Here is a 10,776-nt window from a genome sequence, read left to right as displayed (position 1 = left end):
GTTTCAATATCTTAATTTGTATTTTGACCCTCTGAATAAGTAAAATATTCCTTACAGGATCCTAGGGGTTAATTTGTTGAAAATGATCCTTTTTTGAAATTCTGATATCACCAGTGATTCCAGAATATCAAAATCGCCTAGTAGCATATATGGTTTGTCTCTATGTGGTCCCGATCAAATCCAGAGGGTGCATTTGAAGCTTGGTTGGCTTGAACCAAAACAATATTTTCTGATATCTAGTGCAGCCGCTTTAACAGCCCAGAACATCTTAAGTGGTAGCTTCTTTAGTGGCTAGGTATCACTTAAGTGGTAGACGCTTTAGCGTCTAGGTACATCTTTATCGTTAGCTACTTAACCAATAATTGTTGTATAAAAATCCCTATTTTGTGATTTTTTTTTACCATATTTTGACTTTGAGCTTCAGGTTTAGGCAATTTTTTAAAGTTTTCTTCACCATTTGAGCTTAGGTAAGCTCCACAACCTTAATTTCATTACTTTACATTGATTTATATCAATAAAACACTCTTTAATATTTGTTTTAGCATGAGACGTTGAGGATTTTTTTTGGAAAATCTCCAAAATAATTTTTCTTCAATTTGAACCTCATTTGAAACTCATTTTCACATGGATTTTCAACTGTATATTTCCTTGACCAACACGATTGTATTTCTTAAATAAAATTTCAATTTTACCCCTTTTATTTTCAAACCCATTTTGGACCCGACTCAAATATGGGCAATATGGTTACTATTAGCTTTCTTTTAACGCGTGGATGCTATATTTGAATGTTGTAGTTGATTTTGAGGCTTTTTCAAAGGGGAAACCTCCATGTAGAAGAACTTTAGGCTTGGATTTCATTGTTTCAAGGTAGGTTACGACTTAACTATCTTCAAGCTAGGCTGGGTAGTTAATGAATAAGTAATGCATGCTATGGATTGGGAAAAATGACATTGGGATGTAATTTTTGAGTTATTATATATATTTCTTGATACTCAAATGAGGGATTATTTTTTGATGTCATTGGATTATGATATTATAAAATGTGTGCTACCCGTGTGAGGGATTTATTTGACATCATTGGCTTTATGTGTGCATTTGATTGCCTTATTTCTTAATGTGATACCCGTGTAGGTGCTTAAATAGATACTAAAGGACTTATTGAGCTTTGTTTTCCTTTATCATGATAGAAATACTCGAGTTATGGGCTGATATGATATTAATGATGTATTAGATGCATGTCTATTCTAATGGTGTTCAATGAGAAATGACATATTGACTTAATTTTTTTGAGCTTATTTATATACATACTGAATAGACTGAATATCTTCATACTAATTTAATTGTAAGCATTATATCCTTATTACAGACATTCACATTAATGAGATATAGGTACCATTGAGGAACATTAATTTTTGAAAGAAAATGAGACATTTATAAAATGCCTAGATTGAGGGATATGTCAATTGGGTAGATTGAGATATGATACTAATATTGATGGAAAATTGAGATAGTATACGTGTTTTGAACCCCTCATAGATCCTATTTTGGAGCATTGAGGCTCGATAGGTGTACATCGTAACCCATGCAATGTCTTCCAACTACTCACATTTGCATTGCATTGCATTTGCCAATATCATGTACTTTTTTTACACGTTGCTTGTCGTGAATTTAGCTTTTATCTTTACTTTTGTGTATATTTGACCTTTTTATATTATATATATAGTACAACTATTAGTGGAGACGTTGTGAGCTATTGTTTACAAACTTATATGCTTACATGTTGCGTGCTTATAGTATTTTCTTTACTTATCTTATTTTCTACTTTACTCAGTCGGCCTATAATACCTATTGAGTACAAGTAGACTGTACTCACCTATATTGTGCCCTTTTGATGTAGATCCCTATTCAAGTATCATGTGTGGCAGTTGAGTTTTGAGTAGAGTTGACCAGACTCTATTGTTCGCTCTAGTATTTGAGGCAGATTCTAGATCTCACCATATCTTTTACTTGTCTTTGTTTTGTCTCAGAGAAATAGTTTGTGTTTTAGTTTTGGATATTGTACTTAGATGCTCTTACATTTGTGACATTAGTTTTGGGGAGTTTATGAAATTTCTTCATTTTCCTGTAATGTTTATTAACTTGACTTTATTCTTAGAGCCTCATTTGTCCTATTTCTTTTTAGTATTTTTGGATTTTCTTTATCTTTGGGTAATTGAATTACTTATCAATGTTGGGCGATGATAAGTAACATCATGACCTTATTTTTTGGTTTTGACAAATTGGTATCAGAGTGCTATGTTTAATGGTCTCATAAGTGTAAGAGCAGGATGTCTAGTAGAATCTTGCGGATCGGTACGTTGACGTTTATATCTATTTTCAAGAGGATATAAGATATCTTTAGGAAAAACTTCTGTAATTTGATTCCTTGTTGTACGAGTTATTCATACCAATATTTTAAACTTGTATTCCATTTATTTCTGCACAGATAGTGAGAAATAGGTCAAGAGATTCTAGGGATGCTTAGCTGAAACCTGGTATAGGAGCCTCAATTTGAGTATAAGGCAAGGGTCATGGTCGGCCCAAAGGTAAAAGATAAGGCAAGAGTCATAGATATAGGATGTTCTAGGGAGGTTTTTCTCAATCCTAAGTTTGTGTATACCAGAGATGATTATCAGATGGGGTGCGACACTAACTCATGTTTCACAAAATTTAGTTGGTACGTTAGTTCTTCAGGATTTGGCATTTTCCTTTTGAGTTACTTGAAGGATGTTACATTGGGTGCACCTATTTTTTCTCAGACTTCTAGTAATGTTATATCATCTATATCGGCATCTACTTATGGCATTCCTACTTTAGGGGTACATTCATAATCTACAGTACCCCTGTATATGGATTCAGTGTCTATTAGACTTACTATTCCTCCAGTTGCTCTGGTTATAGTAATGTATTCTGATGATTAGAAGAGGTTTATCTATTTGTCTCCTCCCAAATTTAGTAGAGCGATTAGCGAGGATGCCTATAAGTTTCCGATTGACTACTACTAGTTACATAATCTTATACTACCTATTAGTTGACGGATGAGGGTAAGGATTGGTGGAGATCTTTGTCCAGTTATTGGCCTTTGGGTTTGCCTATTATGACTTGGGTCTAGTTTTCTGAAGCTTTTTTAGAGAGTTTTGTACCATATAGCTTGAGTAGGTGCATGATGAGTTTGATCACTTGGAGTAGGGATCCATGACTATTATTGAGTATAGGCACATTTCTATGCTCTATCCAGGTATTCATCCAGTAGTATTTCTACTGAGTCAGAGAGGATTTATAAATTTATGAAGGGGTTATAGGTTCCTTATCAGTTGGCTACAACCCAAATGGTTGTTTCAAGGACTGGGCTTCTTTTCAGAGTATTATTGACCATGCCAAGTTGATCGAGTCTATTACCTAGGCTACTCAGAGAGGCACCAAGAAGATGTACTGACAGGGAGAGTTTAGTGGTCTTATATCTCATAAAAGAGATTTATCGAGTAGAGGTTCTTGTGGTTATCATTGTAGGCTGATTTAGGCCACTTTGTTGAGACCAGGTATTAGACCTTCCGGTTTTACGACTTTAGGTAGCCAAGCATCAGCTCATGCTAATGGAGGTTCCAATTTCAAATTTTCAGGTTAGGGTGGTCGTCCTAGTTCATCTATGCCTCCTCAAATTGAGTCAAGCATCAGAGGATGACTTGTGTGTGATGAGGTTGGCCATTTTTCTAAAGATTGTCCCTACCACGTGTATAGACCTACTCAACAAGGTTCTCAGCTTCAGCTTTGCTGTACTCCAATATTTGCAGTGAGAGGTCATTCACAGAGTTGTATGGGTAGTGCTTGTGGTGGTAGAGGTTCTAGAGAAAGAAGTTAAAGAGCTCATAACGGTGGTCGCATGGTTACTCAATTTTAGAGCGAACTTGGTTAGTGTTATGCTATACCTGGGGGACTCGTGGTAAAGGTTTTTGATACAGTTATTACAGGTACCGTCCCGGTTTGCTATAGAGTTGCTTTTGTGTAATTTGACCCTTGGTCTATATTCTCTTTTGTGTCCATATATTTTTCTTTTGTTTTTGATGTAGCATGTGAGCCCCTTGCAATGCCTCTTCATATTTCTACCCCTGTAGGAGATTCTTTAGTGGTGTGGATAGGGTATACTGATTTCGTGTGGTTAACTTTCCGGGCTATGAGATTAGGGTAGACTTGATTATCCTAGATATGGTTGGTTTGATGTTATTTTGGGTATGAATCGGTTAACTCCCTATCATGCTATTTTGAATTGTTATGCCATGATCGTGACCATAACATCACCGGATGTCCTGAGGTTAGCTTTGAAGGGTATGCTTAATTCTGGTCTGAAGGGTGTTATGTTTTTTCTACGAGCTCGTCGCATGGTAGAGAGAAGGTGTTTGACTTATTTGGGTTTTGTCTGTGATACTAGTGTTGCCTCACCATCTCCTATGGATTCCATTTGGGTTGTTTGGGAGTGTTGACACCCAATTTTGACTTTCCGATATTCCTTCTAGGCTGCTATTTTAAAAAATTATTAGTTTTCGGTATTAATATTTCTTTACTTATTATTTTAGTGTCAAATAAATCTTGATGTCTCACATTCATGATTTTGAAGTATGCAATTGGTTTTATCATTTAATTATATATATATATTTTAATATAGTATATATAATTTATTAATTCAAATATAATATTTTACATAGTTTTGTTAACATTAATTAAATTATTTCTACAAATTACATAGAATTTACAAACACAAAGTCTAGTATTATTATTATTATTACTACTATTATTATTATAGTTATAATTTTAGCATTTTTTAAAACTCACATTCATAATAAATTATTATTGCCGTCAATTTTACACAATATTTTAAAGAATAACAATTTTGTGATGTGTTATTTGTCTTTTCATTGTTATTGAACCATTATTATATTTATTAAATAACTGCCCAATTCAATTGAATCTCTCCTAATATATTTAATTTCTAGTCCTATTCACCCAATTTTGTGTCAATTTTAGCCTAAATTGATTTTAATTTGACCCCAAATAGAAATTCAATTTAATTTTGATTTAACCAATTCCATGACCTACGTTTTACCCATGTTCTGACCTATTCTAATTTCAAATCACAGTTGCTGATCTCATGTGATCAATGATTGAGAACAAATTCCTCTTTCTTTCCCTTCTTAATCTAACCAGTCCCCCCCCACCCTCGAAAAATTCCAATACCTAAATCATTTTCACCTCCCTTAGCCGCTACCCTCTTCCCCAATTCTCTCTATCTCCACCATCATCACCGCCGCTTCATCTCTTCCCATCGTCGAACTACCTTTCTCTATGGACACCCAAATCTAGTGAACCACCACTGCCTTTCTCTTCTTCTCTTTCTCTCTTTATCCCCCAACTATCTCTCTCTCTCTCCACCATCTCATTCTTACTACCACCTTAATCGATGAGACAACAATGAAATCGATCACCCACTACACTGAAAAACATCACCAAATGACCCCTATCTCTTTCTACCATCTCTCCATGACTCGTAATTAAACCACCATCTCTAACCAGCAAACTCTATTGTTGCCTCTGCTACATAGCAGCTATGCAGCCATCGATCACACATCGCACTACCGCCTTACTCTCCCACTTCTTTTCCTCTCTTTCTTGTTGTTGCTCTCTACTATCACCCCATTAAACACTAGTGAGCCTCACTAAAACACCACCAAACAGAACCCGATCCTTCTTCTTCATGTTTTCCCTACAAGTTTCTCTTCTCCGATGAACTTCTAAAGTCCCAAGAAGCAAGAACCAAGTCAAAAACAACAATGGCATCTCATAAATGACATGATGAGGCATCACTAATGTCATCTCCATCTCCATTCCAGCTATGCATTTAGAATTTTGATAGGCATTCATCGAAATTCGTCTCGGGTATGATCCCATTATGTTTGATTGCTACTCCTTTTACCACTTGATATTTAGATTCAAGTTTCAATGAATTTAAATGCTGATTTTTGGTTAAAAGCTCATGATATTTTCTCTCTTATTCCTTTAGATTATTATAGATGAAATATCTCAAATGTTACAGAGCTCGAAATCTTCGTTGATCTCTAATCCTCAAGCATAATAAGTACTCTGTGATTTTTTTTGAAGCTGAGATTGATACTTGTTACACGTTATTATTATTTCAAAATCTAGAACCTATGTATGACATGATTGTGGCTCTTTCTCCTACTGTCACATGCTCAATCTAGCATAAAATCCTAGATTTCATTCAATTAATTAGTCTCCTTCCTTTCCTAAATCAATTATGATAGCTTTATTTACTAATTAAGTAGTTTGTGATTTCATTCTTTCATAGTTATTTTTCAAACATGTGACAATTGTAGCCCTGTTATTTTTGGTAAAACATACTGGCTTTGTAGTGATTAGGTTATGATTTTTTTATTGTTCAATTTTGTGTCCTTGTAAGTTTTTTCTTTCTTAATTAGTACTTGTGCATTTTTGGTAAATTATAGTACCTTTCACTATATCAAATTTTCTTCTCATTTTTATGATAAATTTAATGTGCCGATTTTATTTAATCTGGACAAATTCTTTAACGTGCTGATATAATTTGGGGTCATTGTTTGACTCAATTATGTGTTTAAGGAAAATGATTCCTTGATTTATCCCAATAATATTTCCTTTCTAATTTGCTGCCTTGATTTATTAAGTCATTACACTTAAACATAATACCTCTACTCACCATTAGGGGACACTTTTCACTCATATTTTATGTATTACTCTCTTCTTACTTTTACGCCACTCCTTTGTTTGAAAGCGTTGCTGATTGATACATCTCTTATAATTAATTTACCCATCACGGGTTAGTTTTCTAACGACACACTAGATACTTAGGTGTTAAGTTTCGTATAATGTCAAAATCTTTCTTTCTTTATTTCTTATACTATTACATGTTTAATTATTTTTTTTTGAAGTGGTTTGTTGCAGTTTTGCTTTTTTCATGCATATTTGTATTTGATCGGTTCTTGTTAGGAGATGAATGCTTGATACTAGAAGAGTTGCGCTGGAGTTTTGGGACATTAGGGGGATGCCTAGTCCCATTTTTGGTTTAATTTTTTTTAGTTTTCCATTGGAATTATAATAATTCTTGTATAAACACTATTGATATATTAAAAGATTATAAGGGCTGCACAGGGGGTGGGAAGTATATGCTATATGTTTTTTATTCGACTTTAAATTTTCAATTTTTACCCCTTTCATTTATTTTATTTAAATGTCTTAAACACAAACTCAATTGTTCAAGTCACCTTCTTTTGTTTATTTGTAAATAAAAATTATTTTTTGTTTTCATCATTTTAATTTGAACCAGAAATGACATTTTACTTCTGACTATAGATAAGTACTATCTCCTAACCTATAGTTAGTGAGAAAGTAAAAGGAATTCTGAGGTCTGATTCCCAAGTTGTAAGCTAATCGGCGCGTCCCCAAAAACATCATTTACTAAAGCTTTTAAAAAAAGGAATGTGTATACTTATATGTAAATACGTTTATGTGTCTATTTTCAAATATCAAATCTTTGCTCTTAAAAAAACTGTTATTTTAACTAACGAACGACCTCCAATTAGTTTGTTGCTAAGGTTAAATGAGCGTGATTACTAATATAGTGACATCATCCTTATAATGTGACATATATTTTATTTTTAGATTTTTCTCTTGATTTTATTTAAACATCAAAATTTTCTCTTATTAAATAACTTTTATTGCTATTCCTTTATTTATCGCACCTCTGTCTTCTGTAATGACCCTTTAGGTCATTTCCTTGATTTATCCATATTTCTGGCATTTTGAGCCCTCCCACAGTGACTACTGGTCATTTATGATTTGTTTGAACTGTTAGTTCCATTATAAAATAGTTCATTTGGATTTTAGGCTCATTTCTATGTATTGGATCTTTTGCTATCAAGAAATTAGTATCAGATCAAAACTCCTAGTAGATGACCTCGGATGAGAACTCCAACAACACCATTAGCTATAGAACATTGATTTTAGGCTATGGAGACCCTTGGTTCAGGTCTTGAGAATTTCAGACTCATTTTGGGCTATTAGTTAAATTATATGAAAAATTGAACTATAGGTGTGGACCCATATTTAGTCGAAACTATCCCTGATAAAAGTTTTAATTATTTTATTGAGTTCAGAATATCGAATTTGGTATGGTAGCATAGTTTGTTTTGTGCACATAGGGTTCTGAACAAATCTTGAGCATTCGATCAAAGTACACTTTTGGACTTAGCAAAATCTGGTATGACCTCTTAAACTGTCATAGAGCTGCTTTAGTGACAAATGCTTTAGCACTCATGAGGCCTTGACTAATTAACTAAGGACCATTTAAGCGGGTGCTACTTTTACAGCCGGGAGACCTCTTTAGCAGTACCTGTGACCCTGTGAACGACCCCTTTAGCAAACTTGTACTACTTAAGAGACAAGTAGCGGCTTTAGCAGCACCTGAGGATGTTAAATCCCCTTTCTTCACTCAATTTTTCATCATCTTCTTCACCATTTTTACACCACTTTGAGAGCTTCAAGAGAGTAAAAAGTGGGGAAACATCCATTGAACCTAAGGTAAGTTAGCCTAACACTCTTTGGTCATTTTCCATTATTTTTTCATAAATTTTCATCCTATTTTATGGAAAATTCCTAGAAATTAGGTCTCTAAATTCCTAAACCTTAGGGGCTAATTTGGGTCCCGATCCATGCACCATTTGTGCTTAAATTTTGAGCACACATTCCTTGTCCTTTGAGGGACCTCATGACGGATTCAATTTTGCATTCTGTTTGCGAGTCCCGCAGGCCCATCCTTGACCCAAATTTTGACCCGACCCTTTATATAGAAATATGAGTCTTGTTTTACTCCCAGTGAAAGGTAGATGACTATTTTAATAGTGTAGCAGTGCTTTGTGATCGTTAAGAAAAGGTGGACGATTTGTGGACGACTCAAGACTTAAGGTTCGACGTTGAGGTAGGCTTCTATCTACTCTTTTTCATGAGATAATGTATTATACATGTTGCATGTTAGGTAAGAATGTTAGGATGTGATATGGGTAGAACACCATAACTTTGCCTAAACTGTGTGTTTGTGGAATATAAAGGTGAATTGCTATTTAAGATGAAATACTTATTATGACCATAGGATCCTAATATCCTAGGTTACTAGCATGTTAGACATAGTCGAGGATAATGACCCTTTAGCAAATATTTTACTACTTTACTGATGCATTATTATAGTTTTACGGACTATGATATTATTGTTACACTGGTTGTATATTATTGAACCCAGGGCTGTGAAACGATATTAGTTGGACTCCGGGTGGGTGATGTATCCTTGTAAAGGCTGTAGTCATACTCTATGGAGGTATAAATGCTTATAATTATATTATTTTGGATGCTGGTGATGACATGCATAGATTCGGTACATTTATACTCACTTAATGGTACGATTTTAACTAAAAACATGGTTTTACTACTGTTTTCCTAAAACAGGATTTATTACCACTTTTAACATTTAAAATAGATTTTTTCATAACAAAAATCATACCAACTTAATAAATGATTTATAAGCTTTTGAGACTAAAAATATAATTTTATAGATTTAACTGAGATAGATTTTGGCCCATGATTTCACTACTACTATTTACTTCAATCGAGAGAGATTTCGACCCTTTCTACTCTTTGATACTAATTTAGTCCTAGATTTGATCTTGGGAAACAGATTTACAAACTTACATTTCTTTACCATGATTCGAGTCAATGCATTTATTATATACACATCTCTCCGGTACTGGATATAGTAGATTGATAATGATGATGATGAATAGAAATCCAGGATAGGGACCAGGTCATGTATACGTGTACTCTCTAACCCCTTATGATCTATTTCATTCACGGGCCGTCGTTTTAGAGAAGAGAGGTCGCCATAGGTATTGCCTTTATGAGACATCGAGCTGAAGGAGGTGTATACACTAGGTATGTTATGGAACTTAGATCGATTATAATATTTTTGATTTACTTTGCATTAATTTATGCATGCTCCTTGCCTATCACCAGTATGTTATTCAGTTCCTATATCTATCAGCCTTATAGGGGTTGAATAGGTATGGGTTATGAGTGTTGTTAATTGTATATTGTGTGATGCATGAGCCTTTTGATTTATTGGGCCTGGTTAAGGTTTGGACTAGCCAGTTACTGTATTGTTGTTATTATGGTAAGTTTGAGGTAGGCAGATTATGAAATGGTACTGAGAATTGAGGTATGATTTTGATTCCTTTCTCTTACGATTATTATTTTATGAAAAATTATCTCATGAGTAGACATTATGATGATGGACCCTAATTATGCCAGCACTAGTTTAATACTTGATTGGAGGCCTTGAGATGTTAGAATGACTACCTTAGGTTGCACTTTTGAGTTATTCTTGTAAATGTATATATATATATATAAGCATATCTAGCTAGGATATTACCATATATTCCTCTCTTCCCTCATTTATTTACATTGTATATGCAATCTATTTATCTATCTATCTATCTGTCTGTCTGTCTGTCTGTCTGTCTGTTTGTCTGTCTGTCTATCTATCTATCTATCTGTCTGTCTGTCTGTCTGTCTGTTTGTCTGTCCTACCTATCTATCTATCTATCTATCTATCTATCTATCTATCTATTTATCTATCTATCTATC

Source organism: Capsicum annuum, chromosome 5, assembly GCF_002878395.1.
Source record: "Capsicum annuum cultivar UCD-10X-F1 chromosome 5, UCD10Xv1.1, whole genome shotgun sequence".
NCBI lineage: Eukaryota > Viridiplantae > Streptophyta > Magnoliopsida > Solanales > Solanaceae > Capsicum > Capsicum annuum.
The sequence above is the reverse complement of the archived record's forward strand: the minus strand, read 5'-3'. Positions refer to the sequence as shown.